Here is a 27,499-nt window from a genome sequence, read left to right on the forward strand (position 1 = left end):
AAAGATGCATCCTAAACACTTGTGAGCCTAAGTTCCATCGCTATTGAGAAACCGGGCCGAGGGTGTTAGAGAAAAGACACGTCATAGTCGACATCTCTAATGCACAGATACTGGGGCAGGTTAACCTCTTACATCTAGACGTTCCGCTAGCGGAACACCTGCTCCAATATCCAATGATAGGCGTGGCGCGAATTACAAATTCCTCAAAAATACAAAAACTTCAATTTTTCAAACATATGACTATTTTACACCATTTTAAAGACAAGACTCTCCTTTATCTAACCACACTGTCCGATTTCAAAAAGGCTTTACAGCGAAAGCAAAACATTAGATTATGTCAGCAGAGTACCCAGCCAGAAATAATCAGACACCCATTTTTCAAGCTAGCATATAATGTCACAAAAAACAAAACCACAGCTAAATGCAGCACTAACCTTTGATGATCTTCATCAGATGACACGCCTAGGACATTATGTTATACAATACATGCATGTTTTGTTCAATCAAGTTCATATTTATATCAAAAACCAGCTTTTTACATTAGCATGTGACGTTCAGAACTAGCATACCCCCCGCAAACCTCCGGTGAATTTACTAAATTACTCACGATAAACGTTCACAAAAAACACAACAATTATTTTAAGAATTATAGATACAGAACTCCTTTGTGCAATCGAGGTGTCCGATTTTAAAATAGCTTTTCGGTGAAAGCACATTTTGCAATATTCTGAGTAGATAGCCCAGCCATCACGGCTAGCTATTTAGACACCCACCAAGTTTAGCCCTGACCAAACTCCGATTTACTATTAGAAAAGTTTGATTACCTTTGGTGTTCTTCGTCAGAATGCACTCCCAGGACTGCTACTTCAATAACAAATGTTGGTTTGGTTCAAAATAATCCCTTGTTATATCCAAATAGCGGCGTTTTATTCGTGCGTTCAAGACACTATCCGAAGTGTAAATAAGGGTCACGAGCATGGCGCATTTCGTGACAAAAGATTTCTAAATATTCCATTACCGTACTTCGAAGCATGTCAACCGCTGTTTAAAATAAGTTTTTATGCCATTTTTCTCGTAAAAAAGCGATAATATTCCGACCGGGAATCTGCGTTTAGGTAAACAGAGGAAAGAAAATAAAGCATGGGGTCGACTCGGGCACGAGCCTGAGTCTCACAGTACTGTGACCAGCCACTATCCAAACGCGCTACTTTTTTTCAGCCAGAGCCTGCAAAGCCACGATTCAGCTTTTCGCCGCCTTCTGAGAGCCCATGGGAGCCGTAGGAAGTGTCACGTAACAGCAGAGATCCCCTGTATTGGATAGAGATAATCAAGAAGGGCAAGAAATTGTCAGACAGGGCACTTCCTGCATGGAATCTTCTCAGGTTTTGGCCTGCCAAATGAGTTCTGTTATACTCACAGACACCATTCAAACAGTTTTAGAAACTTTGGAGTGTTTTCTATCCAAAGCTACAATTATATGCATATTCTAGTTTCTGTTTGAATGGTGTCTGTGTATAACAGAACTCATTTGGCAGGCCAAAACCTGAGAAGATTCTGTACAGGAAGTACCCTGTCTGACCATTTCTTGGCCTTCTTGATCATCTCTATCCAAAACAAGGGATCTCTGCTGTTACGTGACACTTCCTACGGCTCCCATAGGCTCTCAGAAGGCGGCAAAAAGCTGAATGGTGGCTTTGCAGGCCCTGGCTGAAAAACATTAGCGCATTTTGATAGTGGTCGATCAGAGAACAGAGACTGGAGGCGCGTGCACGAGGCGACTCCATGTTTTTATTCTTTCGTCTTTGAACGTAAACAACGACTCCCGGTCGGAATATTATCGCTTTTTTATGAGAAAAATAGCATAAAAATTTATTTTAAACAGCGGTTGACATGCTTCGAAGTACGGTAATGGAATATTTAGAATTTTTTTGTCACGAAACGCGTCGGGCGTGTAACCCTTCGTCACCCTTGGATAGTGTCTTGAACGCACGAACAAAACGCCGCTATTTGGATATAACTATGGATTATTTTGAACCAAACCAACATTTGTTATTGAAGTAGAAGTCCTGGGAGTGCATTCTGACGAAGAACAGGAAAGGTAATCAAACTTTTCTAATAGTAAATCGGAGTTTGGTGAGGGTCAAACTTGGTGGGTGTCAAAATAGCTAGCCATGATGGCCGGGCTATCTACTCAGAATATTGCAAAATGTGCTTTCACCGAAAAACTATTTTAAAATCGGACATAGCGAGTGCATAAAGGAGTTCTGTATCTATAATTCTTAAAATAATTATGTTTTTTGTGAACGTTTATCGTGAGTAATTTAGTAAATTCACCGGAAGTTTGCGGGGGGTATGCTAGTTCTGAACGTCACATGCTAATGTAAAAAGCTGGTTTTTGATATAAATATGAACTTGATTGAACAAAACATGCATGTATTGTATAACATAATGTCCTAGGCGTGTCATCTGATGAAGATCATCAAAGGTTAGTGCTGTGGTTTTGTTTTTTGTGACATATGCTAGCTTGAAAAATGGGTGTCTGATTATTTCTGGCTGGGTACTCTGCTGACATAATCTAATGTTTTGCTTTCGCTGTAAACACCTTTTTGAAATCGGACAGTGTGGTTAGATAAAGGAGAGTCTTGTCTTTAAAATGGTGTAAAATAGTCATATGTTTGAAAAATTGAAGTTTTTGTATTTTTGAGGAATTTGTAATTCGCGCCACGCCTATCATTGGATATTGGAGCAGGTGTTCCGCTAGCGGAACGTCTAGATGTAAGAGGTTAAAGGGCCCTTGGCACTTACCTGCTACAAATAACAAGTAATGTGCCATTAGTGACTATGTTGTCAGGATACTGAAGGCCATGTTTTAAAGAGGGCCACTGCTTGGCTTTTTTTGTTGTTGTCTTGGTTGAACCTTGTTTACTTTGTTCTCATTGATGGCCTAGTAGTTTAGTGTTACAAGGTTGTCCATTCCTCTCTTAGCCTTACTTATAAGCATGTCGTCAGATAGAAACTTTCAAGATCAGGAGGCATTTCATTTTCTTTGCAAGATGCCAGAGAATTAACTTTCAGTCATGCTTGAATATTTTATTTAGGCGAATAAAGTCCCGAGTCTTTTCCAATCAATTGCATTTAGGGTAGACTAGAGTACAGTCATGACCCAGCCCTATTTCACTGCGGATATGACAATGCCTACTTTGATATACTCCTGACTAGTAGTAAGAACAGTTCTGTAACTCATTGAAGACCCAAATGCAGCTGTTTTTATATAAAATAATTTCTGCGTTACAATTACAGTGCATTCGGAAAGTGTTCAGACCCCTTTTGTTGCGTTACAGCCTTATTCTAAAATGTATTAAATAAAATGTTTTCCTCATCATTCTACACACTACCCCACAATGACAAAGCAAAAACAGTTAAAAAAAAATGTTTGCAAATGTATAATAAACAGATACCATATTAACATAAGTATTCAGACCCTTTGCTATGAGACTCAAAATTGAGCACAGGTGTATCCTGTTTCCATTGGTCAGCCTTGATGTTTCTACAACTTGATTGGAGTCCACATGTGGCAAATTCAATTGATTGGACATGATTTGGAAAGGCACACACCTGTCTATATAAGGTCCCACAGTTGACAGTGCGCGTCAGAGCAAAAACCAAGCCATGAGGTCAATGGAAATGTCCATAGAGCTCAGAGACAGGATTGTGTCGGGGAACAGCTTTTTTTAAAATGTATTTTTATTTCACCTTTAGTTAAACCAGGTAGGCTAGTTGAGAACAAGTTCTCATTTACAACTGCGACCTGGCCAAGATAAAGCAAAGCAGTGTGACACAGACAACAACACAGAGTTACACATGGAGTAAACAATAAACAAGCCAGTAACACAATAAATCAAAACATTGGATCTGGGGAAGGGTACCAAAACATTTCTGCAGCATTGAAGGTTCCGAAGGACACAGTGGCCTCCATCATTCTTAAATGGAAAAAGTTTGGAACCACCAAGACTCTTCCTAGAGCTGGCAGCGGGGGAGAAGGGCCTTGGTCAAGGAGATGACCAAGAACCCAATGGTCTCTCTGACAGAGTTCCTCTGTGGAGATGGGAGAACCTTCCAGAAGGACAACCATCTCTGCAGCACTCCACCAATCAGACCTTTTGTGGTAGAGTGGCCAGAAGGAAGCCACTCCTCACTAAAAGGCACATGACAGCCCGCTTGGAGTTTGTCAAAAGTCACCTAAAGAACTCTGACCATTCTCTGGTCTGATGAAACCAAGATGTCTTTAGCCTCAATGCCAAGCGTCACCTCTGGAGGAATCCTGGCATCATCCCTACGGTGAAGCATGGTGGTGGCAGCATCATGCTGTGGGGATGTTTTTCAGTGGCAGGGAGTCTAGTCAGGATCGAGGCAAAGATGAACGGAGCAAAGTACAGAGATCCTTAATGAAAACCTGCTCAGGACCTCAGAATGGGACGAAGGTTCACCTACCATCAGGACAACAACCCTAAGCACACAGCCAAGACAATGCAGGAGTGGCTTCGTAACAAGTCTCTGAATGTCCTTGAGTGGCTCCGCCAGAGCCTGGACTTGAACACGATTGAACATCTCTGGAAAGACCTGAAAATAGCTGTGCAGCAATGCTCCCCATGCAGCCTGACAGAGCTTGATAGGTATCTGCAGAGAAGACTGGGAGAAACTCCCCAAATACAGGTGTGCCAAGCTTGTAGTGTCATACTCAAGAAGTCTCGATGCTGTAATCTCTGCCAAAGGTGCTTCAACAAAGTACTGAGGAAAGGGTCTGAATTCTTATGTAAATGTATTATTTCCATTTTTATATATAATCTAAAAACCTGTTTTGCTTTGTCGTTGTGAGTTATTGTGTGTAGATTGATTGATTGGGGGGGGGGGGGGGGATTTATCAATTTTAGAATAAGGCTGTAATGTAACAAAATGTGGAAAAAGTCAAGGGGTCTGATTACTTTCTGAATGCACTGTAAGTACCTTACTGTAAAATATTTCCATTAAAATGGGCTAAAAGAATGGTCACAAATAGCTTTTTAGCAATACACTTTCTCAATTAAGAATTTTGCTTGGACTGTCTGGGACTGGTCTGAGTGGGGAGGGGAAAACAACTGAAAACTAGCTGTTATTGGCAGAGGTTTGGAACTCTTTGTTATTGGTCTATTAACCAATTTGTTGCATGGTGATGTCACCATCGAAAGCCAACACTCCCAGCCATGCAAACCTGCTGATTTTAAAATATATTTTCAACCAACAACTATCAGATGTCACTGATCACATTTTTCACAGTTTTACAGTGTTAGTTTCATCAGCTGTTGTACTTGTTAGTATCATAGGAAGGAAACAATACACGAAGCAGATTTAACTTCTTTATGTTGGAAACAAACAGCATTATGTTGTCCTCCAGAGTCACATGTATTTCTTTTCCAAGATGTAGAACACAATATTTTACATACAGCAGGTTTTTAAAGGATCATAGAGTTTGGTCTGCTTTGTATTTTCATTTTTGCCATGGAAAGAATATTGCAATACTGGTATCATCCTGGTCCTATACAATTTGATATAAATCACAGGAGAAAAAAAGAATTTTGACTGCACTGGGCCTTTAAAGTCATCAGGCTGGTCAGTATAGTTACATAATTGTAAAATTTGACTGCTACTTTGCTCACCTAAAATTAGCTAGGAGGGCTTGGAGGCCACAGGTGTTGTCACCTTTTAGTATTTAGGTAGCAGACTAGCAGCTGTATTATTTGTGCTAGTTACTAGCGCTTCACTTTCTCCTCTCTTCATATGTCCCACTGTCTGTGTGTAGTCCCCAGGTGTAGTCCTGTGGTTCTGTGGGCTGTGAACTCTACCCACACAGGCTGTGCTGCAATTATCACCCCATCTGATATCCACTGTAATCATGACCACGCTGAACAGTGGGGTGCAGGGAGGACAGATGGCAGACAACGCCCCAAAATATGAGTCTGAAATATTAATAGAAAGGCCATATGCTCACGCCGCTAATAAATGGAAAAAGAGAGGATGCAAGCGAGTCAGAGCTGAGCTCTGTTAACCTGGCCTGGTGGAAAGTTGGTAGAGATGTTTGTATTCATTGTCAAGCATTTCATCCTCAAGTGTTGTATTGATGATTGACCATATCTCTCTTATTGAAGATTTTTTATGAGATTAACTAGGATAGATAAAGGTGAAATAAAATGAAACAAGGTCTTAAATGTAGACTTTCGATAGACTATTTTTATGTTTTGAAACAAATGCACTGCAGGAGCGGAGTAGCTAGCCTGTTGCTTTTATGACTTTGAAACTCAACAGGAGAACAGGGTTTGGATTGGAGTCAGTCAGTGTTGGCAAGGGGGGTAACACTGTGACAACTGTTAAAGTAGTGTAGATTGGTCATTAACAGTTTGCAATCTCGCTGTCCTGAGCTTCTGCTTTAGCTTGGAGAAGTGGGATAGGACTGAACCTGTCTTTCATGTTCCAAACACTCCACAAACTTTCTTTAGGCTATTCGTATAGGCGAAGGGGGTTATGTAGTCTATACAATGTATGATGATTGTATTGTCGTCTTAATTTCGGGTAAGCATACCCATTAAGCCCACTTCCATCTTTGGAATAATTATAAACAAAATGCATCATACGGGCCAGATTTGTGTATTTGTTACATATCTGGAAAACTTGATTACTGACATGCAAAACATTTTGGGACTATATTAGAGGTCAACCGATTATGATTTTTCCATGCCGATAGAAATGGAGGCCCTAAAAAAGCCGATACCAATTAATCGGCCTATATATATATGTATATGTAATAATGACGATTACAACAATACTGAATGAACACTTATTTTAACTTAATATAATACATCAATAAAATGTATTTAGTCTCAAATAAATAATGAAACATGTTCAATTTGGTTTAAATAATGCAAAAACAAAGTGTTGGAGAAAAAAGTAAAAGTGCAATATGTGCCATGTAAAAAAGCTAACATTTAAGTTCCTTGCTCAGAACATGAGAACATATGAAAGCTGGTGGTTCCTTTTAACATGAGTCTTCAATATTCCCAGGTAAGAAGTTTTAGGTTGTAGTTATTATAGGACTATTTCTCTCAATACCATTTGTATTTCATAGACCTTTGACTATTGGATGTTCTTATAGGCACTATAGTATTGCCAGCCTAATCTCGGGAGTTGAAAGGCTTGATGTCATAAACAGTGCTGTGCTTCAAGCATTGCGAAGAGCTGCTGGCAAACGCAGGAAAGTGCTGTTTGGATGAATACTTACGAGCCTGCTGCTGCCTACCACCACTCAGTCAGACTGCTCTATCAAATATCCAATCATAGACTTAATTATATAATAAACACACAGAAATACGAGCCTTAGTTTCCGGATTTGACCATATTAATGACCTATCATTTCGAAACAAAATGTTTATTCTTTCAGTGAAATACGGAACCATTCCGTATTTTATCTAATGGGTGCCATCCCTAAGTCTAAATATTACTGTTACATTGCACAACCTTCACTGTTATGTCATAATTATGTACAATTCTGGCAAATTAATTAGTCTTTGTTAGGAATAAATGGTCTTCACACAGTTCGCAACGAGCCAGGCGGCCCAAACTGCTGCATATACCCTGACTCTGCTTGCACAGAACGCAGGAAAAGTGACACAATTTCCCTAGTTAAAAGAAATTCATGTTAGAAGGCAATATTAACTAAATATGCAGGTTTAAAAATATATACTTGTGTATTGATTTTAAGAAAGGCATTGATGTTTATGGTTAGAAAAGAAGCAGACATTGAATATCCCTTTGAGCATGGTGAAGTTATTCATTACACTTTGGATGGTGTATCGATACACCCAGTCACTACAAAGATACAGGCGTTCTTCATAACTCAGTTGCCGGAGATTAAGGAAACCACTCAGGGATTTCACCGTGAGGCCAATGGTGACTTAAAAACAGAGTTTAATGGCTGTGAATAGGAGAAAATTGAGGATTGATCAACAACATTGTAGTTACTCCACAATACTAACCTAAAGGACAGAGTGAAATTGCTGCCAAAGGTGATTCTAAAATGTATTTACTCGGGTGTGAATACTTAGTGTAAATGAGATATGTCTGTTTCATTTTCAATACATTTGAAAACATTTCTAAAAACATGTTTTCACTTTGTCATTATGGGGTATTGTGTGTAGATGGATGTGTTTTTTTGTAGTTGATTTAAACCATTTGGAATTCATTCTGTAACATAACAAAATGTGGAATAAGTCCAGGGGTATGAATACTTTCTGAAGGCCCATTTCAAAGCTACAGAAACACTTTTGCTGTGGAGGCGACTCTCAGATAAACAAAATATTTTAATGTTTTTTTTTTACCTTCATAGATAAGTGATCATACTTAATGTAAAATGAAGAGATACCTGTGTTGATATATGCACACGATAGTAATTAATACCCATGTAATATGCTATTTCGTGCCAATTGGAAAAAGGGGTTTTTCATGCTAGCAGTCGTACCACATGTCACAGTAGCAACATCACTTGGCAAACCACAACAATATAACAGATCTCAAGCATTCACATCTCACATTTTCCTTTGTTATTTTACTGTTAAATTAACCTTGCATTGTTATATATATGCCTTTTTTTGAAAATGTGACTATCTCAGGTGGGCTTAAAGGGTACAGTAGCACAAAAAGCATCCCTTCTATACATAATGGAAATAAATATTGTTCAATAGAATCAATACTATTGTAGTCTATAGTGTGTATTTATACCCTAGAACATTGGTTTCCAAATATTTTGTGTAAAATGAGCTGTTCTGTCTTTTCCTACCGTATCATTATTATTCTACTTAAGCCAAGTATTAAATCAAATGTATTTATATAGCCCTTCTTAATCAGCTGATATCTCAAAGTGCTGTATAGAAACCCAGCCTAAAACCCCAAACAGCAAGCAATGCAGGTGTAGAAGCACGGTGGCTAGGAGAAACACCCTAGAAAGGCCAAAACCTAGGCAGAAACCTAGAGAGGAACCAGGCTATGAGGGGTGGCCGGTCCTCTTCTGGCTGTGCCAGGTGGAGATTATAACAGAACATGGCCAAGATGTTCAAATGTTCATAAATGACCAGCATGGTCAAATAATAATACTCACAGTAGTTGTTGAGGGTGCAACAGGTCAGCACCTCAAGAGTAAATGTCAGTTGGCTTTTCATAGCCGATCATTGAGAGTATCTCTACCGCTCCTGCTGTCTCTAGAGAGTTGAAAACAGCAGGTCTGGGACAGGTAGCACGTCCGATGAACAGGTCAGGGTTCAATAGCCGCAGGCAGAACAGTTGAAACTGGAGCAGCAGCACGGCCAGGTGGACTGGGGACAGCAAGGAGTCATCATCCCAGGTAGTCCTGAGGCATGGTCCTAGGGCTCAGGTCCTCCGAGAGAGAGAAAGAGAGAATTAGAGAGAGCATACTTAAATTCACACAGGACACCGGATAAGACAGGAGAAATACTCCAGATATAACAGACTGACCCTAGCCCCCCGACACAAACTACTGCAGCATAAATACTGGAGGCTGAGACAGGAGGGGTCCTGACCTGACAGGAGACACTGTGGCCCCATCCGATGATACCCCCAGACAGGGCCAAACAGGCAGGATATAACCCCACCCACATTGCCAAAGCACAGCCCCCACACCACTAGAGGGATATCTTCAACCACCAACCTACCATCCTGAGACAAGGCCGAGTATAGCCCACAAAGATCTCTGCCACGGCACAACCCAAGGGGGGGGGGGGGCAACCCAGACAGGAAGACCACGTCAGTGACTCAACCCACTCAAGTGACGCACCCCTCCTAGGGACGGCATGGAAGAGCACCAGTAAGCCAGTGACTCAGCCCCTGTAATAGGGTTAGAGGCAGAGAATCCCAGTGGAGAGAGGGGAACTGTCCAGGCAGAGACAGCAAGGGCGGTTCGTTGCTCCAGTGCCTTTCCGTTCACCTTCACACTCCTGAGCCAGACTACACTCAATCATAGGACCTACTGAAGAGATGAGTCTTCAATAAAGTCTGCGTCTCTCACATGGGTAGGCAGACCATTCCATAAAAATGGAGCTCTATAGGAGAAAACCCTGCCTCCAGCTGTTTGCTTAGAAATTCTAGGGACAATAAGGAGGCCTGCGTCTTGTGACTGTAGCGTACGTGTAGGTATGTACTGCAGGACCAAATCGGAAAGATGGGTAGGAGCAAGACCATGTAATGCTTTGTTGGTTAGCAGTAAAACCTTGAAATCAGACGTTGCCTTAACAGGAAGCCAGGAGGCAGGAGACAGGAGGCTAACACTGGAGTAATATGATCAAATCTTTTGGTTCTAGTCAGGATTCTAACAGCTGTATTTAGCACTAACTGAAGTTTATTTTGGGCTTTATCCGGGTAGCCGGAAAGTAGAGCATTGCAGTAGTCTAACCTAGAAGTAACAAAAGCATGGATACATTTTTCTGCATAATTTTTGGGCAGAAAGTTTCTGATTTTTGCAATGTTACGTAGATGGAAAAAAGCTGTCCTTGAAACAGTCTTGATATGTTCGTCAAAAGAGAGATCAGGGTCCAGAGTAACGCCGAGGACCTTCAGTTTTATTTGAGATGACTGTACAACCATCAAGATTAATTGTCAGATTCAACAGAAGATCTTTGTTTCTTGGGACCTAGAACAAGCATCTCTGTTTTGTCCGAGTTTAAAAGTAGAAAGTTGCAGCCATCCACTTCCTTATGTCTGAAACACAGGCTTCCAGCGAGGGCAATTTTGGGGCTTCACCATGTTTCATTGAAATGTACAGCTGTGTGCTATCTGCATAGCAGTGAAAGTATGCTCCTATCAAGCCCGGTTTGCATTGAAACACATGGGGATTGTGTGTTTATATCCCTAATATTCAATGAACATGAGTATAAATGTTTTTTCTTCAGATTTAGGTTAGGGCTGACCCCATTTAGTTGACTAGTCAATTGTTTGGTCGATAGGCTGTTGGCCGACCGAGATTTCTTTAGTCGAGCAGTCGCAAAACATTTTCATGGTGCGCACGACACCTGTCTGATTCGCGTCTGTCTCATTGGGGAGGCCGTGGGGGTGGCACAGTCCATCACTAAGACATGTGATAGTGAAATTGCATATGGTTATATTATGTCAAAATAATGGTGCAACAATAATACATTTAATATTTTATAACAAATTATCTTTCTCCCGTGTTGGATACCGTTGTTGTCCGTGGTTCTGAAACAATCTTCAGTGCGCCGTAGAATTGGCACCTTTTCCTATGTTGGTATGTGCATAATAGGAAAATTAACCAGCATATTGGGATTGAGAACAATGCGTGGGAGGCAGCAGAGACGAGGAAACAGCCCTTGCCTTAGCCTAATTGAGCGCGAGGAAATCACAACTTAATTAGGTCTATAATCAATAGCCTAACTATTAAATGTGCCATATACAGTGCCTTCGGAAAGTATTCAGACCCCTTGACTTTTTCCACATTTTGTTACATTACAGCCTTATTCTAAAATTGATTAAATTGTTGTTTCCGAATCAACACAATACCCCATAATGACAAAGGAAAAACAGGTTTTTAGAAATGTTTGGTAATTTATAAAAATGTAAACTGAAATATGATATTTACTTTAGTATTCAGACCCTTTACTCAGTAATTTGTTGAAGCATCTTTGGCAGCGATTACAGCATTGAGTCTTCTTGGGTATGACGCTACAAGCTTGGCACACCTGTATTTGGGGAATTTCTCCCATTCTCTGCAGATCCTCTCAAGCTTTGTCAGGTTGGATGGGGAGCGTCGCTGCACAGCTATTTTCAGGTCTCTCAAGAGATGTCAGATCGGGTTCAAGTCCAGGCTCTGGCTGTGCCACTCAAGGACATTCAGAGACTTGTCCCGAAGCCACTTCTGCATTGTCTTGGCTGTGTGCTTAGGGTCGTTGTCCTGTTGGAAGGTGAACCTTTGCCCCAGTCTGAGCACCTGAGTGCTCTGGAGCAGGTTTTCTTCAAGGATCGCTCTACTTTGCTCCATTCATCTTTGCCTATATCCAGACTTGTCTTGGGGACCTTCAATGCTGCATAAATGTTTTGGTACCCTTCCCCAGATCTGTGCCTCGACACAATGCTGTCTTGGAGCTCTACTGACAATTCCTTCGACCTCATGGCTTGGTTTTTGCTCTGACATGCGCTGTCAACTGTGGGACCTTATCTAGACCGGTGTGTGCCTTTCCAAATCATGTCCAATCAATTGAATTTACCACAGGTGGACTCCTATCAATTTGTAGAAAAATCTCAAGGATGATCAATGGAAAAAGGTGCACCTGAGCTCAATTTCCAATCTCATAGCAAAGGGTCTGAATAATTATGTAAATAAGGTATTTCTGTTTTAGTATTTTATGAATTTGCAAACATTTCTACAAACCCGTTTTAGCTTTGTCATTATGGGCTATTGTGTGTAGATTGCTGAGGATTTGTAAAATATTTTATCAATTTTAGAATAAGGCTGTAACGTAACAAAATAAGGAAAAAGTCGAGGGGTCTGAATACTTTCTGTAGGCAGTTTATATCTAGATAAGTAAGACAGATCCTGCTTCTGTTGCCTGTGTTGAGTGTTTGTTTAATATCCTACTGATTCCCTGAACACCAAGCCTCATGCAACGGCAAAATGTTGGTTAACTCTCTAGGGGGTGTGGGATGCTACCGTCCCACCTGGCCAACATCCAGTGAAATTGCAGAGTGCCAAATTCAAAAACAGAAATACTCATTATAAACATTCATCAAACATACAAGCGTTATACATCGGTTTAAAGATTAACTTCTTGTTAATACAACCACGGTGTCAGATTTCAAAAGACTTTACGGGGAAAGCAAACCATGCGATTATCTGAGAACAGCGCCCAGGAAGACAAATCATTACAAACAGTAACCAGCCAAGTAGACGAGTAACAAAAGTCAGAAATAGCAATAAGATTAATCACTTACCTTTTGATGGTTACACTCCCAAGACTCCATGTTACACAAATGTTCGTTTTGTTCAATAATTTCCGTCTTTATATTCAAAAACCTCCGGTTTGTTGTTACGTTTTTTTCAGTAATCCATTGGAACAAGCGCGGTCACAACAGACAGACGAAAAATCTAAAAAGTATCATAGAAGTTCGTAGAAACATGTCAAACGATGTTTATAATCAATCTTCAGGTTGTTTTTGTCATAAATAATCGATCATATTTCTACTGGACAGTAGCTTTGTCACTAGAAAAGGGAAAACAAACAAGACACGGTCCCGGTCACGCGCAGGACTCATGTCTGGAAATTTCCACTGTCCTCTCATTGAAAGTGGTGTTCCTCCCTCATTTTTCATAGTAAAAGCCTGAAACAATGCCTAAAGACTGGCCACATGTAGTGGAAGCCATAGGGATCATGAACTGTGTCATAAGTCTTGTATGGTGGATAGGCTTTCAATGGAAAAACAGACATTTCAAAATCCTGGATAGATTTTCCTCAGGTTTTCGCCTGCCATATCAGTTCTGTTAACCTCTATGGGCTAGGTGGGACGCTGTGGCGCGATTTTCAAAACGTTAAAAATCCTATTACTTCAATTTCTCAAACATATGACTATTTTACAGCTATTTAAAGACAAGACTCTCGTTAATCTAACCACACTGTCCGATTTCAAAAAGGCTTTACAACGAAAGCAAAACATTAGATTATGTCAGCAGAGTACCAAGCCAGAAATAATCAGACACCCATTTTTCAAGCCAGCATATAATGTCACCAAAACCCAGAAGACAGCTAAATGCAGCACTCACCTTTGATGATCTTCATCAGATGACAACCCTAGGACATTATGTTATACAATACATGAATGTTTTGTTCAATCAAGTTCATATTTATATCAAAAAACAGCTTTTTACATTAGCATGTGACGTTCAGAACTAGCAAACTTCCGGGGAATTCGCTAACATTTTACTAAATTACTCACGATAAACGTTCACAAAAAGCATAACAATTATTTTAAGAATTATAGATACAGAACTCCTCTATGCACTCGATATGTCCGATTTTAAAATAGCTTTTTGGTGAAAGCACATTTTGCAATATTCTAAGTACATAGCCCAGGCATCACGGGCTCGCTGTTTAGACACCCGGCAAGTTTAGCACTCACCATAATCATATTTACTATTATAAAAGTTTGATTACCTTTTGTTGTCTTCGTCAGAATGCACACCCAGGACTGCTACTTCAATAACAAATGTTGGTTTGGTCCAAAATAATCCATCGTTATATCCGAATAGCGGCGTTTTGTTCGTGCGTTCCAGACACTATCCGAAATAGTAAAGAAGTGTCGCGCGCATGGCGCAATTCGTGACAATAAAATTCTAAATATTCCATTACCGTACATCGAAGCATGTCAACCGCTGTTTAAAATCAATTTTTACAACATTTTTCTCGTAGAAAAGCGATAATATTCCGACAGGGAATTTCCTTTTCGGCAAACAGAAGAAAAAATCCCAAAGGCGGGGGCGGTCGGGGTCACGCGCATAAGCCCAGTGTCCCTTGATCGGCCACTTGAGAAAGGCGATAATGTGTTTCAGCCTGGGGCTGGAATGACGACATTCTGTTTTTTCCCGGGCTCTGAGCGCCTATGGACGACGTGGGAAGTGTCACGTTAGAGCAGAGATCCTTAGTAAATGATAGAGATGGAAAAGAAGTTCAAGAAATGGTCAGACAGGCCACTTCCTGTAAAGGAATCTCTCAGGTTTTGACCTGCCATTTGAGTTCTGTTATACTCACAGACACCATTCAAACAGTTTTAGAAAATTTAGGGTGTTTTCTATCCATATGTAATAAGTATATGCATATTCTAGTTACTGGGTAGGAGTGGTAACCAGATTAAATCGGGTATGTTTTTTATCCAGCCGTGTCAATACTGCCCCCTAGCCCTAACAGGTTAACCTCTTACATCTAGATGTTCCGCTAGCGGAACACCGCTCCAATATCCAATGATAGGGTGTGGCGCGAATTACAAACACCTCAGAAATCCAAAAACTTCAATTTTTCCAACATATGACTATTTTACACCATTTTAAAGACAAGACTCTCCTTTATCTAACCACACTGTCCGATTTCAAAAAGGCTTTACAACGAAAGCAAAACATTAGATTATGTCAGGAGAGTACCCAGCCAGAAATAATCACACACCCATTTTTCAAGCTAACATATAATGTCACATAAACCAAAACCACAGCTAAATGCAGCACTAACCTTTGATGATCTTCATCAGATGACACTCCTAGGACATTATGTTATACAATACATGCATGTTTTGTTCAATCAAGTTCATATTTATATTAAAAACCAGCTTTTTACATTAGCATGTGACTAGCATCCCACCGAACACTTCCGGTGAATTTACTAAATTACTCACGATAAACGTTCACAAAAAACATAACAATTATTTAAAGAATTATAGATACAAAACTCCTTTATGCAATCGCGGTGTCAGATTTTAAAATAGCTTTTCGGTGAAAGCACATTTTGCAATATTCTGAGTAGATAGCCCGGCCATCATGGCTAGCTATTTTGACACCCACCAAGTTTGGCACTCACCAAACTCAGATTTACTATAAGAAAAATTGGATTACCTTTGCTGTTCTTCGTCAGAATGCACTCCCAGGACTTCTAGTTTACACCCAATGTTGTTTTGGTTCCAAATAATCCATAGATATATCCAAATAGCGGCGTTTTGTTCTTGCGTTCAAGACACTATCCGAAGGGTGACGCGCCAGCGCATATCGTGACAAAAAATGTCAAAATATTCCATTACCGTACTTCGAAGCATGTCAAACGCTGTTTAAAATCAATTTTTATGCGATTTTTCGCGTAAAATAGCGATAATATTCCGACCGGGAGACGTCGTTTTCGTTCAAAGACTGAAAATGTAAAATGGACTCTTCACGTGCACGCCCGTTTCATCGTTCTCAGATCGACCACTATCCAAATGCCAGGGACTGCAGAGTCATCATTCCCCGTTCTGGCGCCTTCTGAGAGGCTATGGGAGCCTTAGAAAATGTCACGTTACAGCAGAGATCCTCTATTTTCCATAAAGAGGCTATAGAAGGCCAAGAAATGGTCAGAGAGGGCACTTCCTGTATGCAATCTTCTCAGGTTTTGGCCTGCCATATGAATTCTGTTATACTCACAGACACCATTCAAACAGTTTTAGAAACGTTAAGGTGTTTTCTATCCAAATCAAACAATTATATGCATATTCTAGATTCTGGGCAGGAGTAATAACCAGATGAAATCGGGTACGTTTTTTATCCGGCCGTGAAAATACTGCCCCCTATCCTAAACAGGTTATACAGACATTATTTTAACAGTTTTGGAAACTTCAGTGTTTTCTATCCAATACTACCATGCATATGCATATCCTAGCTTCTGGACCTGAGTAGCAGGCAGTTTACTTTGGGCACGCTTTTCATCCAAAATTCTGAATGCTGCCCCCTACCCTAGTGAGGTTTAAGCAACTTCACAGATTTGGCAGTTTTTAATCTTTGCTATGCTGTAATAAAGATTATGGAGACGTAATGTATAGGTCGGCAGGTAAGGGTGCTCTCGAGCGGCTAGATGTTCTTTACCATTCAGCCATCAGATTTTCCACCAATGCTCCTTATAGGACACATCACTGCACTCTATACTTCTCTGTAAACCCGTCGCAAGACCCAATGGTTGATGCTTATTTATAAAACCCTCTTAGGCCTCACTCCCCCTATCTGAGATATCCACTGCAGCCCTCATCCTCCACATACAACACCTGTTCTGCCAGCCACATTCTGTTAAAGGTCCCCAAAGCGCACACATCCATGGGTCGCTCCTGTTTTCAGTTCGCTGCAGCTAGCGACTGGAACGAACTGCAACAAACACTCAAACTGGACAGTTTCATCTCAATCTCTTCATTCAAAGACTCAATCATGGACACTCTTACTGACAGTTGTGGCTTCTTTGTGTGATGTATGGTTGTCTCTACCTTCTTGCCCTTTGTGCTGTTGTCTGTGCCCAATAACGTTTGTACCATGTTTTGTGCTGCTACCATGTTGTGCTGCTGCCATTTTGTGTTGCTACGATGTTGTTGTCATGTTGCTGCCATGCTATGTTGTTGCCTTATGTCTCTCTTTACAGTGGGGCAAAAAAGTATTTAGTCAGCCACCAATTGTGCAAGTTCTCCCACTTAAAAAGATGAGAGAGGCCTATAATTTTCATCATATGTACACTTCAACTATGACAGACAAAATGAGAAAAAAAAATCCTGAAAATCACATTGTAGGATTTTTTATGAATTTATTAGCAAATTATGGTGGAAAATAAGTATTTGGTCAATAACAAAAGTTTATCTCAATACTTTGTTATATAGCATTTGTTTGCAATGACACAGGTCAAACGTTTTCTGTAAGTCTTCACAAGGTTTTCACACACTGTTACTGGTATTTTGGCCCATTCCTCCATGTAGATCTCCTCTAGAGCAGTGATGTTTTGGGGCTGTCGCTGGGCAACACGGACTTTCAACTCCTTCCAAAGATTTTCTATGGGGTTGAGATCTGGAGACTGGCTAGGCCACTCCAGGACCCTGAAATGCTTCTTACGAAGCCACTCCTTCGTTGCCCGGGCGGTGTGTTTGGGATCATTGTCATGCTGAAAGACCCAGCCACGTTTCATCTTCAATGCCCTTGCTGATGGAAGGAGGTTTTCACTCAAAATCTCACGATACATGGCCCCATTCATTCTTTCCTTTATACGGATCAGTCGTCCTGGTCCCTTTGCAGAAAAACAGCCCCAAAGCATGATGTTTCCACCCCCATGCTTCACAGTAGGTATAGTGTTCTTTGGATGCAACTCAGCATTCTTTGTCCTCCAAACACGACGAGTTGAGTTTTTGCCAAAAAGTTCTATTTTGGTTTCATCTGACCATATGACATTCTCCCAATCCTCTTCTGGATCATCCAAATGCTCTCTAGCAAACTTCAGACGGGGCTGGACATGTACTGGCTTAAGCAGGGGGACACGTCTGGCACTGCAGGATTTGAGTCCCTGGTGGCGTAGTGCGTTACTGATGGTAGGCTTTGTTACTTTGGTCCCAGCTCTCTGCAGGTCATTCACTAGGTCCCCCTGTGTGCTTCTGGGATTTTTGCTCACCGTTCTTGTGATCATTTTGACCCCACGGGGTGAGATCTTGCGTGGAGCCCCAGATCGAGGGAGATTATCAGTGGTCTTGTATGTCTTCCATTTCCTAATAATTGCTCCCACAGTTGATTTCTTCAAACCAAGCTGCTTACCTATTGCAGATTCAGTCTTCCCAGCCTGGTGCAGGTCTACAATTTTGTTTCTGGTGTCCTTTGACAGCTCTTTGGTCTTGGCCATAGTGGAGTTTGGAGTGTGACTGTTTGAGGTTGTGGACAGGTGTCTTTTATACTGATAACAAGTTCAAACAGGTGCCATTAATACAGGTAACGAGTGGAGGACAGAGGAGCCTCATAAAGAAGTTACAGGTCTGTGAGAGCCAGAAATCTTGCTTGTTTGTAGGTGACCAAATACTTATTTTCCACCATAATTTGCAAATAAATTCATAAAAAATCCTACAATGTTTTTTTCTGGATTTTTTTTCTCATTTTGTCTGTCATAGTTGACGTGTACCTATGATGAAAATTACAGGCCTCTCTCATCTTTTTAAGTGGGAGAACTTGCACAATTGGTGGCTGACTAAATACTTTTTTGCCCCACTGTATATAGTGTTGTGGTGTCTCTTGTCGTGATGTGTGTGTTTTCTTATATTTTTTATTTATTTTTAATCCCAGCCCCCGTCCCCGCAGGAGGCCTTTTGGTAGGCCGTCATTGTAAATAAGAATTTGTTCTTAACTGACTTGCCTAGTTAAATAAAATATAAATAAAGGCTTTATAAAAAATAAAAAAAATTATTAGAACAGACTGGTATTATTTATTTAGTGTTTACACTGTTCCAAACAGACAGAAAAATGTAATCTAACAGCACCTGTTTGTCACACGTAATATGCACGCAGCTCTCGCTCCTATAGCCTCCCTTTTTCTTGATTATCCTAAGCAATAAATAATGCACGCAAATGTTTTTAGTCTGCTGTAATGAAGTCTTTATATCTGTTGTTTTTGTTAGAACAGACTCCCTGGTACACCTATTTTGTGTTGACACTGTTCCAAATGGTCAGATGTTTTATTTGTAATCCAACAGCAACTGTTGGGCCCACATAATACACAATGCTTGCTTCTACAGTATACCCTCCTTTATCTGTATCCCCAGTAGTTTCCACCACTAAGTAAAATGTCTTCCATAGATCTGACTTCCTCTTTACCTCCTCAGCAACCAATAAACATACGCCCACTTCAAGTTTCTTTTTCACATCCTCCGCAGACACACCGGTCTCTACATTGCAGATGAGCTGAAGGCAGTCATCAACGACCTTGGACCACTGAAGGTATTCGCACTGGCAATGCTGCGAACATGAATGCTGCTTGGTCTGAAGTGGAGGAGTCCTACCCTGACATCACACATTGGCTGTGCTGCTCATGCATTGAATCTGCTCCTCGAGGACATCATGGTACTGAAAACAATGGATACATTCTACAAGCGAGCCAAGGAAGTGGTTAGGTATGTGAAGGGTCATCAAGTTACAGCAACAATCTACCTCACCAAGCAAAGTGAGAAGAATAAGAGCACAACAATGAAGCTGCCAGCAACACCCGCTGGGGTGGTGTTGTCATCATGTTTGACAGTCTCCTGGAGGGGAAGGAGTCTCTCCAAGAAATGGCTATATCACAGTCTGCCGATATGGACAGCCCCATCAAGAGGATCCTCCTGGATGATGTATTTTGGGAGAGAGTGGTAAGCAGCCTGAAACTCCTGAAACCTATAGGAGTAGCCATTGCACTGATTTGAGGGAGACAATGCCATCCTGTCTGATGTTTAGACTCTGCTTGCAGATGTAAGATAAATCTGTACTGCCCTGCCCATTTCACTGTTGCTCCAAGCAGAGGAAACTGCAGTTCTGAAATACATCAAAAGCGTCAAGACTTCTGCCTGAAGCCCATACACATTTACATTTACATTTTAGTCATTTAGCTGACGGTCTTATCCAGAGTGACTTACAGTAGAGTGCATACATTTTATGACATGCGTACATGTTGGACCCCAAGTATGCTGGCAAGAGCATCCTGTCTGGTGCAGAGATCAACAAGGCCTATGGTGTCATCACTACTGTGTCTCGCCACCTTGGCCTGGATGAGGGCAAGGTTCTTGCCAGTCTGGCGAAGTACACTTCCAAGCAAGGGCTTTGGGATGGAGATATGTTGGCACGACTGCCATATTGTATCTCATCAGTCACCTGGTGGAAGGGACTTTGTGGATCTGAGGCTCTTTTCCTGGTGGCCTCCTTCATCCGCCAAATCCCACCAACATCAGCCGCCTCAGAGCGCAACTGGTCCTTGTTAGGGAACACACACACCAAAGCACGCAACAGGCTGACCAATACAAGGGTTGCACAATTGGTGGCCATCCGGTCAAATTTGAGGCTTTTTGAGCCTGACAACGAGCCATCCTCAACAAGGTTGGAAAGTGACAGTGAAGATGAGGCCTCAGAGTCTGATGTTCAAGAGGTGGAAATTGAGGAGGTCCAGGGAGAAGATATGGAAGCCTGAGTGGAAGACAACCAAAGCTTTAGTTTCTAGACTATCATTTGACAGAAGTATGTTGAAAATGTTTTTGGGAGATGCGATGGATCATTGTGGATCATTCAATATTCCCTTTTGTTGTTCAGTGAATTCATCCCATGTGAAGAGGCAATTCATTTAAAGTTCAATTCGTAACTAAATTAGTTTTTTTATTTCTATTGGAATGATTTAATCATTTGCAATTATGTCTCCTTATGATAAGGTAAAAGGTTTATGTTTCGGTCTCCATATGATATGGTAAATATATCCAATGCAAAAAAAATCTACATTTAAATGGTATTAATATTACATTTGCATATATTTCCATTAATTCCCGTTAATTCCTACGGAAAGTTTCCACCTCTGAATATTCCCCAAAATGTGCAACCCTACTTCCAATACATATTGCCTGTGAGCGTCAGAGGTGAACCAGTTGCGTACACAGCTCGAGCAAGACATTCATCAGCATTTCTCTGACTACGTTCCTCCATTGAGTCAAAAAAACTTCTGATTCCAGGAGGACCATGAGCTGTTGCTATCGATAAGGTGTCTGATTTATCATTTTCACCTCGAAAAGAAGTACAGGGACTTTTTGTCAGAGGTTGCTTGTTGTGAGGGCTGAGGGAACTTTATGCACTTGGCCAGATGAATCTGCATCTTTGTTGCATTCTTCACATATGATTTGGCACAGTATTTGCAAATGTACACAGCTTTTCCTTCTACATTAGCTGCAGTGAAATGTCTCCACACATCAGATAGTGCCCGTGGCATTTTCCTGTAAAAATTAGAAAAAAAAGATTTAAACCCCTAATACAATTCCATGTACAGATAAATAGTTAAGCAGTTAGTTTAAACAACTCCTTTGTAAGATAATTTTTTTTAAATGTATGGAAACAGGAGAATTAACACTCCTCAGTTAGCAGGCTCAAGCAAGGTAAACCCACATGGTAGCAAAAACTAACTAGCAGAAATTGTTAAGTTAGAAATGATTTAAACATACTTTGCTGTAGGCTACTATTTACTAGTTAACAAAAAATAATGTATGTCATATAAAATATATTCAAAACTTACCAGAAAGCATGTAGTCCTTGGCTCACAGTGTAGTAGTTTGGGCTCAATAGCATCTCATTAGTGTGCAAGATCTTGAGAATCAGCTGTTCATGTGATGGAAGAATGCACTGTGCATGCAGAGGGATGCAATTCCATTGAATTCCATTGAATGGGGATAGTTTATCAAATTTATTTTTTCAAATCAAATTTATTTTTATATAGCCCTTCGTACATCAGCTGATATTCTCAAAGTGCTGTACAGAAACCCAGCCTAAAACCCCAAACAGCAAGTAAAGCATGTGAAAGAAGCACGGTGGCTAGGAAAAACTCCCTAGGAAAAACTCCCTAGAAAGGCCAAAAACCTAGGAAGAAACCTAGAGAGGAACCAGGCTATGAGGGGTGGCCAGTCCTCTTCTGACTGTGCAGGGTGGATATTATAACAGAACATAGTCAAGATGTTAAAATGTTAAAATGTTCATAAATGACCAGCATGGTCAAATAATAATAATCATAGTAGTTGTCGAGGGTGCAACAAGCACGTCCGGTGAACAGGTCAGGGTTCCATAGCCGCAGGCAGAACAGTTGAAACTGGAGCAGCAGCACGGCCAGGTGGACTGGGGACAGCAAGGAGTCATCATACCAGGTAGTCCTGAGGCATGGTCCTAGGGCTCAGGTCCTCCGAGAGAAAGAGAGAAAGAGAGAATTAGAGAGAGCATATTTAAATACACACAGGACACCGGATAAGACAAGAGAAATACTCCAGATGTAACAGACTGACCCTAGCCCCCCGACACATAAACTACTGCAGCATAAATACTGGAGGCTGAGACAGGAGGGATCAGAAGACACTGTGGCCCCATCCGATGATACCCCCGGACAGGGCCAAACAGGCAGGATATAACCCCACCCACTTTGCCAAAGCACAGCCCCCACACCACTAGAGGGATGTCTCCAACCACCAACTTACCGTCCTAAGACAAGGCCGAGTATAGCCCACAACGATCTCCGCCATGGCACAACCCAAGGGGGGGGCGCCAACCCAGACAGGAAGACCACGTCAGTGACTCAACCCACTCAAGTGACGCACCCCTCCCATGGACGGCATGGAAGAACACCAGTAGGCCAGTGACTCAGCCCCTGTAAAAGGGTTAGAGGCAGAGAATCCCAGTGGAAAGAGGGGAACCGGCTAGGCAGAGACAGCAAGGGCGGATCGTTGCTCCAGCCTTTCCGTTCACCTTCACACTCCTGGGCCAGACTATACTTAATCATAGGACCTACTGAAGAGATAAGACTTAAAGGTTGAGACTGAGTCTGCGTCTCTCACATTGGTAGGCAGACCATTCCATAAAAATGGAGCTCTATAGGAGAAAGCCCTACCTCCAGCCGTTTGCTTAGAAATTCTAGGGACAATTAGGAGGCCTGCGTCTTGTGACCGTAGCGTACGTGTAGGTATGTACGGCAGGACCAAATCGGAAAGATAGGTAGGAGCAAGCCCATGTAATGCTTTGTAGGTTAGCAGTAAAACCTTGAAATCAGCCCTTGCCTTAACAGGAAGCCAGTGTAGGGAGGCTAACACTGGAGTAATATGATCAAATTTTTTGGTTCTAGTCAGGATTCTAGCAGCCGTATTTAGCACTAACTGAAGTTTATTTAGTGCTTTATCCGGGTAGCCGGAAAGTAGAGCATTGCAGTAGTCCAACCTAGAAGTAACAAAGGCATGGATTAATTTTTCTGCGTCATTTTTGGACAAAAAGTTTCTGATTTTTGCAATGTTACGTAGATGGAAAAAAGCTGCCCTTGAAACAGTCTTGATATGTTCTTCAAAAGAGAGATCAGGGTCCAGAGTAACGCCGAGGTCCTTCACAGTTTTATTTGAGACGACTGTACAACCATCCAGATTAATTGTCAGATTCAACAGAAGATCTCTTTGTTTCTTGGGACCTAGAACAAGCATCTCTGTTTTGTCCGAATTTAAAAGTAGAAAGTTTGCAGCCATCCACTTCTTTATGTCTGAAACACAGGCTTCTAGCGAGGGCAATTTTGGGGCTTCACCATGTTTCATTGAAATGTACAGCTGTGTGTCGTCCGCATAGCAGTGAAATTTAACATTATGTTTTCGAATGACATCTCCAAGAGGTAAAATATATAGTGAAAACAATAGTGGTCCTAAAACGGAACCTTGAGGAACACCGAAATGTACAATTGATTTGTCAGAAGACAAACCATTCACAGAGACAAACTGATATCTTTCCGACAGATAAGATCTAAACCAGGCCAGAACTTGTCCATGTAGACCAATTTGGGTTTCCAATCTCTCCAAAAGAATGTGGTGATCGATGGTATCAATAGCGGCACTAAGATCTAGGAGCACGAGGACAGATGCAGAGCCTCGGTCTGACGTCATTAAAAGGTCATTTACCACCTTCACAAGTGCAGTCTCAGTGCTATGATGGGGTCTAAAACCAGACTGAAGCGTTTCGTATACATTGTTTGTCTTCAGGAAGGCAGTGAGTTGCTGTGCAACAGCTTTTTCTAAAATTTTTGAGAGGAATGGAAGATTCGATATAGGCCGATAGTTTTTTATAATTTCTGGATCAAGATTCGGCTTTTTCAAGAGAGGCTTTATTACTGCCACTTTTAGTGAGCTTGGTACACATCCGGTGGATAGAGAGCCGTTTATTATGTTCAACATAGGAGGGCCAAGCACAGGAAGCAGCTCTTTCAGTAGTTTAGTTGGAATAGGGTCCAGTATGCAGCTTGAGGGTTTGGAGGCCATGATTATTTTCATCATTGCGTCAAGAGATATAGTACTAAAACACTTTAGTATCTCCCTTGATCCTAGGTCCTGGCAGAGTTCTGTAGACTCAGGACAATGGAGCTTTGGAGGAATACCCAGATTTAAAGAGGAGTCTGTAATTTGCTTTCTAATGATCATGATCTTTTCCTCAAAGAAGTTCACACATTTATTACTGCTGAAGTGAAAGCCATCCTCCATTTGCGAAGGCTGCTTTTTAGTTAGCTTTGCGACAGTATCAAAAAGAAATTTCGGATTGTTCTTATTTTCCTCAATTAAGTTGGAAAAATAGGATGATCGAGCAGCAGTAAGGGCTCTTCGATACTGCACGGTACTGTCTTTCCAAGCTAGTTGGAAGACTTCCAGTTTGGTGTGGCGCCATTTCCGTTCCAATTTTCTGGAAGCTTGCTTCAGAGCTCGTGTATTTTCTGTATACCAGGGAGCTAGTTTCTTATGACAGATGTTTTTAGTTTTTAGGGGTGCAACTGCATCTAGGGTATTGCGCAAGGTTAAATTGAGTTCCTCGGTTAGGTGGTTAACTGATTTTTGTCCTCTGACGTCCTTGGGTAGGCAGAGGCAGTCTGGAAGGGCATCAAGGAATCTTTGGGTTGTCTGAGAATTTATAGCACGACTTTTAATGCTCCTTGGTTGGGGTCTGAGCAGATTATTTGTTGCAATTGCAAACGTAATAAAATGGTGGTCCGATAGTCCAGGATTATGAGGAAAAACATTTAGATCCACAACATTTATTCCATGGGACAAAACTAGGTCCAGAGTATGACTGTGGCAGTGAGTAGGTCCAGAGACATGTTGGACAAAACCCACTGAGTCGATGTTGGCTCCGAAAGCCTTTTGGAGTGGGTCTGTGGACTTTTCCATGTGAATGTTAAAGTCACCAAAAATTTGAATATTATCTGCTATGACTACAAGATCCGATAAAAATTCAGGGAACTCAGTGAGGAACACTGCATATGGCCCAGGAAGCCTGTAAACAGTAGCTATAACAAGTGAGTGAGTAGGCTGCATAGATTTCATGACTAGAAGCTCAAAAGACGAAAACGTCATTTTTTTTTTTTTTTGTAAATTGAAATTTGCTATCGTAAATGTTAGCAACACCTCCGCCTTTGCCGGATGCACGGGGGTATGGTCACTAGTGTAACCAGGGGGTGAGGCCTCATTTAACACAGTAAATTCATCAGGCTTAAGCCATGTTTCAGTCAGGCCAATCACATCAAGATTATTATCAGTGATTAGTTAATTGACTATAACTGCCTTGGAAGTGAGGGATCTAACATTAAGTAACCCAATTTTGAGATGTGAGGTATCACAATCTCTTTCAATAATGGCAGGAATGGAGGAGGTCTTTATACTAGTGAGATTGCTAAAGCGAACACCGCCATTTTTAATTTTGCCCAACCTAGATCGAGGCACAGACACGGTCTCAATGGGGAAAGCTGAGCTGACTACGCTGACTGTGCTAGTGGCAGACTCCACTAAGCTGGCAGGCTGGCTAACAGCCTGCTGCCTGGCCTGCACCCTATTTCATTGTGGAGCTAGAGGAGTTAGTGCCCTGTCTATGTTCGTAGATAAGATGAGAGCACCCCTCCAGCTAGGATGGAGTCCGTCACTCCTCAACAGGCCAGGCTTGGTCCTGTTTGTGGGTGAGTCCCAGAAAGAGGGCCAATTATCTACACATTCTATCTTTTGGGAGGGGCAGAAAACTGTTTTCAACCAGCGATTGAGTTGTGAGACTCTGCTGTAGAGCTCATCACTCCCCCTAACTGGGAGGGGGCCAGAGACAATTAATCGATGCCGACACATCTTTCTAGCTGATTTACACGCTGAAGCTATGTTGCGCTTGGTGACCTCTGACTGTTTCATCCTAACATCGTTGGTGCCGACGTGGATAACAATATCTCTATACTCTCTACACTCGCCAGTTTTAGCTTTAGCCAGCACCGTCTTTAGATTAGCCTTAACGTCGGTAGCCCTGCCCCCTGGTAAACAGTGTATGATCGCTGGATGATTAGTTTTAAGTCTAATACTGCGGGTAATGGAGTCGCCAATGACTAGGGTTTTCAATTTGTCAGAGCTAATGGTGGGAGCCGTCGGCGTCTCAGACCTCACAACGGGAGGAGTAGAGACCAGAGAAGTCTCGGCCTCCGACTCCGACTCGCTTAATGGGGAGAACCGGTTGAAAGTTTGTCGGCTGAATAAGCGACACCGGTTGAGCATTCCTACAGCGTTTCCCTCCAGAAGCCATGAGAAAGTTGTCCGGCTGCGGGGACCGTGCGAGGGGGTTTATACTAACGTTACTATCTGTACTTACTGGTGGCACAGACGCTGTTTCATCCTTTCCTACACTGAAATTACCCTTGCCTAACGATCGCGTCTGAAGCTGGGCTTGCAGCACAGCTATCCTTGCCGTAAGGCGATCGTTCTCCTGTATATTATAGGTACAACGACTGCAATTAGAAGGCATCATGTTAATGTTACTTAGCTTCGGCTGTTTGAAGTCCTGACGAACCATGTCCAGATAAAACCTCCGGGGTGAAAAAGTTGAATGAAAAAAGTTGAGTGAGGGAAAAAGTAAAAATATACGGTAATGAAAAAGTAAAAAACCGTCAGGTAGCAAAGTAAGATCGGCAACAAAACGCACAGCAGCGTAAACAAGTCTGCAAGTTGTGACCGGAAACAGGAAACAGCCAACTAGGTCTTTCTGTGGTTGTGGTGTGACTGACTAACCGCCATTTATCCAAAATATGCCTAGACCTAGAATTGCCTTATGTGTGTCCCACAAAAAAGGTTCACTATTATAAGCTAACTTTTCTGATGAATTTTGAGTAATTTAACTTCCAATGAAAAA

At 41.6% G+C, this 27,499-nt stretch overlaps 1 protein-coding gene across 2 annotated transcripts in view; it reads left to right on the forward strand.

Moving 5' to 3' along the window:
- Positions 1-27,499, forward strand: part of LOC106603113 (kelch-like protein 13) — a 111,598-nt gene that overhangs the window by 11,429 nt on the left and 72,670 nt on the right. The window lies entirely within an intron of this gene.

The sequence above is a fragment of the Salmo salar genome, chromosome 04, assembly GCF_965601325.2.
Source record: "Salmo salar chromosome 04, fSalSal1, whole genome shotgun sequence".
Lineage (NCBI taxonomy): Eukaryota > Metazoa > Chordata > Actinopteri > Salmoniformes > Salmonidae > Salmo > Salmo salar.